The sequence below is a fragment of the Boleophthalmus pectinirostris genome, unplaced genomic scaffold (assembly GCF_026225935.1).
Source record: "Boleophthalmus pectinirostris isolate CB_2022bp ecotype Guang Dong unplaced genomic scaffold, ASM2622593v1 HiC_scaffold_2823, whole genome shotgun sequence".
NCBI classification, from domain to species: domain Eukaryota; kingdom Metazoa; phylum Chordata; class Actinopteri; order Gobiiformes; family Gobiidae; genus Boleophthalmus; species Boleophthalmus pectinirostris.
This window is the reverse complement of record NW_026571288.1, coordinates 1,629,606-1,635,605: the sequence shown is the minus strand read 5'-3', so window position 1 is coordinate 1,635,605 and position 6,000 is coordinate 1,629,606.

Here is a 6,000-nt window from a genome sequence, read left to right as displayed (position 1 = left end):
CCACATAAGTTCACTCTTTCTGGTCAGATTGTGCTAAACAAAGCTGAAGTCTAAAGATTCAAGTGTCACTTTTGTAACAGGACTTCATTATTGATTCACTCCACACTCTGTGGTGATGAGCCACTACTGTAGCCACAGCTGCCCTGGGGCAGACTGATGAAAGTGAGACTGTCACTCTGTGTATCAGCCCCTCTGACCACCAGCCGTCACTCACCACATTCACACTGGCAACGTGATTGAAGTGGAACCTGATACAAGCACCTGTCTGCAGGGGCGGAGCTCTACATGTGGACACTTGTTTCACATTTTTACCCTTTTTTACACCGATCATTTGGCTTCAATGCATTTTATGTATTTTTTATAACTGGGCACAATTATTATTCCTTTTAAATACTGAAAATAAAACAAGTCAAAGATGCACTGTAGTTTTGGTCTTGTTAACATTATGGTTGCTAGGTAACAGTTGTGGAATGGCCCTTACATGTCACATCTGCTGCTCGTGTCTAACCAGGAAGTAAAATTATGAACTTAAAAAATTATTATTAATTATTATAAAAAAAATAAAACTAGGTAAGATTTTTAGTAAAATATGATGATGATGTTTAAGTGAAATGAGTCTAACTGTCATATGCACTTTAAAGCCATCATTCTGTTATAATTTGGACATTTTAAATCACAATATTCATCAACAACAACTTAATAAAAGGTGTCCAACTTGAGCTGACATTAACGCCATGACGACAAACGCCACATGTTGTGGGCCCCTCCTGTGGAGAGCTGCACATCACTCTAGATCAGTGTTTCCAACACTTTTTTTCTGCGGATCCATATTTTAAAAGTCACAAACCTTTGTGACTCAAGTCAACAGACATTATTCAAAAATCACAAAATGAAGGTGGATTTGATCATTATTGAACATTAATGAGGATATTTGATTGTTGACTGAGCGATCGTGTCTCTGAACTATTATTATGAACTGGCAATATTTGAAAGATAATAGTAAAAAAAATAATTGCAAAAAAAATTTTAATGATACAAAACATGTCCCTGGACGCCTCCCTGGAGAGGTGTTCATGTCCCACCGGGAGGAGGCCCCGGGAAGACCCAGGACACACTGGAGGGACTATGTCTCTCGACTGGCCTGGGAACACCTCAGGATCCCCCCGGAAGAGCTGGAGGACGTGATTCAGATTCAAAAAACTTTATTGATCCCATAGGGCAATTCATTTGCAGCCTACTTAGAGCAGTTCTCACTTTTCACACACACACACACACACACACACACACAGTGTGTCAGTGCGTTAACATTCAGAAAACTGCATCAAACTGCTTTTTTTTTTACATTTGTACCAGAATAACTACGTGACTCTGCTGAATTCTACATGTATCACAGATTAAGAAAATACAACTGGAGAATGAAAGTACAAAGCAGCGAGTGTGTAGCAGGGAGTCAGAGGCACTGCTCTGTCTGAAGATCTGTGACTCAAGTTATCTTTGTTTTATTTAACATAATCTGACCAGGGAGTGGCTTTTCTGGAACAATGGGTGATCTGATTTGAGCTGTTAAACAAGTCTCTCTCTGATAATATTACAGTCTCAAGGTTGCTAGAATTACCCAACAGTATTTCAGTGTGTTCTCTCTTCTCTCTCTTCTCTCACTTTTTAGTTGAAAATCAAACTCCTCCACAGGACCATGAACACTCGTACGATCACAGGCTTGAGTATGAGTTTTCAGGCAATCTAAAAACTTGGCAACTGCTAAACATTTCACCATAGACCTGAAGTCACTGCAGTATCTATGTGTTTATCTATTTATGTATTTATTTATTTTCATGCTTTTGTGCTTTAGTGTTGAGATTTCCAGTTACATGTTATTTAATCTGCTCTTTGTCGTAGATCATTGTGCAAAATCAAATGTATATTTTGAGTGAGAGTTGACGAGGAAGTAGTTGTTCTTGAACTTGCATAAGATTACAGAAAGAGGAACTTCCTTGTTTGTACACATTGTTGCACTACCTGGTGTTTTTACAAGGCCTCTCCAAAAGTCAAATGCATTCATGGTTTCCTTCATCTTTTCTATTGGTGACAAGGTCCATTCTTCAGCTGTATTTATCCAAACACACCACAACATCTGCAGATGTCTGTCTCAGTCTAACACTATAAGAATACAGGAGGATGGGAGGGCATCTGATGCACAGAAATATGAGTTTCCTGCACCTAAATGTGGACAGAACAGAGTACATTTTATTTGGTGATTCTTCTTTTTCTGATTTTTTTGGTTTATCGTCAAAGTTCAAATCAACTGTAAAGAACCTCAGAGTTATTTTTGACAACAATTTGAGGTTTGACAAACAGATTGACAGTGTGGTGAAAGTTTTTATCAACTATCACCAGTCTTTAATGGAAAATAAAGCCTTTTTTAAATGGCACCGTTCATGAGCTCCAGAACAAAGTCTGGTGGTGTGTGTGTGTGTGTGTGTCTCAGTGACCCTCACACACCTTCCAGCTCGTGCACAAACAACACCCCCAGACATCAGCACATCAGCCTCTACTTGTATTTCTCCATTGGCTTCCAATTTCTTTTAGAATTGAGTTTAAAACTGTATTGTTTGTTTTTACAGCTCAATCTTGCTCCTCTCTATTTGACTGAACTCCTGTTTGTCCACAGCTCAAACAGAGCCTCAAACAACCAACTTCTACTGGAGCCAGAGTCAAACTCTGGGGTGATGGGGCTTTCTCTGTCACTGACCCCAGACTCTGGAGCAAACTGCCCCCATATGTGCACCATCACAGACTTTGGCCTGTTTAAATCCAGGCTCCAAACTTATTTGTTCAGACTCACTTCAACACTCAATAATGCAGTGACACTTTGCACAATTTGTTTTATTTTCATTGTTTAATGTTTTGAATGTTTTTATTAGTGCTGTCATGCGATAAAAAAAATTGAGAGATTAATTAATTATGATCTGTAATTAATTAATCTAATTAATCTCATTTTAATCTCACCTAAAAATTGCTGAGAAAAGCCTTCAATTTGAGGTATTTTCATTTAAATTCATTATTACATTATTGTGGCAGATCAAAAGACTAATATAGATTAAAAAAAGTGACTTTATAAAGTCATTTATTGTTTAACAAATCTCCCCAATTTGGCTGTTGAGCCCAAGTCTCCATGAATAAGAAACTGTTTGCTGTAAAGTAGCAAAGACGAGGAAATCTGAACATAATAACTTTTGTCTACTTAAAGACAATAAAAAGTCCAGTCTTTCCTTAACCATATTAAAAATATTATTGATAGAGAAATGCTTTATATATGAGATCACTGGTTTTAGTCCTTGTTTAGACCTGCTTTAGTCCTAGTTTAGTCCTGGAATGGATTAATCCTGGTTTTAGTCCTGGTGTTAGTTCTGGTTTAGTCCTGGTTTAGACCTGGTTTAGACCTGGTTTTAGTTCTGGTTTTAGTTCTGTTTTAGTCCTGGTTTAGTCCTGGTTTAGTCCTGGACTGGGTTAGTCCCGGTTTTAGTCTTGGTGTTAGTTCTGGTTTAGAGGCGCACAGGAGGAAGCGCGGTTTACGCCGCGTACGCGAGAAAACACGATCCACACGCGGCTCACGGGAGCACGTCGGTGTCCGCGCAGTGTCAACGGAAGGAAACGTGGTCCGCGCGTTCTCAGGTTAATGACGATGATGAAGGTGTGTGTTTGTGTGTTTGTTTGTGTGTGTGTGTGTTTGTGTTTGTGTGCGTGTCCCCTCATGTGGCAGGTCACTATAGGACAGTAGTGCAGACATCATGAGCCTATGCAGGTTGTTTTCACCAGTGACATTTAAGTTGTAGGCGATTTTATATTTGTTATTTTCTTTTATATTTCACGTCGGGAGAATAATTTCCAAAACAAGAATGTGTTTTTACCTGTGCACTGCTGCCTCTGTTCTACTGGCTCTTCAACCTCGTCCATTGTGCGACTGACGCCGCCAACGTTAACATGACGTTTACATCGCTCTTACTGCACGCGTTCTGTGTGGGTTTCCGGCAATGAGTGGAATTACCGAAATAAAAAAATGTATAAATGTGTTTTTGTGTGTGTGTGTGTTGTTGTCCCAACAACACATAAAAACAGGTTTTATAATAAAGCAACTCGCATACAGAAACAGTAAAGTTAGAGATTAAAAATGAGATTAACGCGATTAAAAAACATAACGCGCTAAATATGACTGTAATTAATTAATCGCAATTAACGCGATAATTTGACACCCCTAGTTTTTATACTGTGTTGGTTTTATTGTGTTTGGTCACCTTGAATGTTCTAAAGGGTTCTATAAAAAGTTTGATTGATTGTTGTGTATGTGCAGGTATTTGCAGGTGCTTCCAGATACAGACTGACAGGATGATGATGAACCAACCAGACATAGTGGTGATGGATAAGCAACAGAACAAAGCCCTGGTGGTGGACATTGCAATACCAAGTGATGGCAATGTCAGGAGAAAGGAACACAACAAACTAGAGAAATACCAGAGACTCAAGGAAGAGCTGGAGAAGGCCTGGAAGGTGAAGGCATCCGTTGTGCCCGTGGTGATCAGAGCACTCGGGGATGTAACCCCCAAACTGGAAGAGGCTCCAGCAGATACCAGGAAAAACATCAGACATCTCAGTTCAGAAAAGTGCAGAACAGGAACAGCAAAGATAGAAGAGCTACAGCACAGACACTGGAATGTCATTCGGCTTGAGAAATGTAATAGGATGGTGACAAAGAGAGGGAAGGTAGTCCACACAGAGGGGGTCTCACTCCCAGAGGGAACAATAGCAGACGTTGTGGACAGTTACAAGTACCTTGGTATCCCACAAATGGCTCCTTAAAGAGACAACAAGGAAAGCTGCTACGGCCAAATACCTGAAACGAGGGAGGCAAGTCCTAAGAAGCAGCTCAATGGAAGAACAAGGCCCAGACAATAAACAGCTCCGCCCTGCCAGTGATCAGATCCCAGCAGGAATCATGCACTGGCCAAAGGAGGAGATACAGACCACAGATGTTAAGACACAAAAGCTCCTGACCTGCATGGAGGGTTCCATCCCAAATCCAGCACCCTGAGAGTGTACACAAGCTGGAAGAAAGAAGGCAGACGACTAGTGAGTGTGGGAACCACTGTCCAGGATGAAACATCCAAGCTCCTTGAGAACATCAAGAACAAGGCCCCGACAGATGAGATGCTCAGAGAATGTCTCAGACAGTGGGGTCCAGAGGAAGAGGAGCTGGAGGGACCATCATGGCAGGACAAACCCCTACACGAACCACCGGAACAGAACTGAAGAGGCTGATATCAAGAAATCCTACCAGTAGTTTGAGACGGCTGGTCTGAAGGACACACAGAGGCACTGATCCTGGCTGCTCAGGAGCAGACCCTGAGCACCTGAGCAATAGAGGCCCAGATCTACCACACCAGACAAGACCCACGGTGTAGACCAGGGGTGTCAAAGTCATTTTGGTCCGGGGGCTGTATCCAACCTACTTTGATCCCAAAGGGGCCGGATCAAAAAACTCATGTCATATAAACCCCAAAAATGGCAATAAGTTCAAATATTTGTGCAGAGAAATGCAAATCTATTACAGAAATCTTTTTGAATTGATGAACTCTTTCTTGTACAAAATATTATAATATCATGAACAACCTGAAACTTTAAGCAAAATGCAATTTCAACACAATGTTTTAACATGAACTTGTATGTAAATAGGAATAAGTCCATTTTTCTTGGAAAATCCTGCACTCAGCTCCACTTTTCTCATTTTGGACATTTTTCTGATGAGGGTGTCACGGTCAACAGTCAAAACGATCGTCCTTTAAGAGCGTTTGGAAAGAGACAAGTCTTCATTTGTGGTCCTCTGGTGGGAGGGGCCACGTACCGAGACGCTGCTGTGATAAACACCACAGAAAATTAACAAGATTTTAACAGAAAATATAATTAAAATATTTTAGTAGAAAATCAGCCGAAGGCCGAATTGAAGAT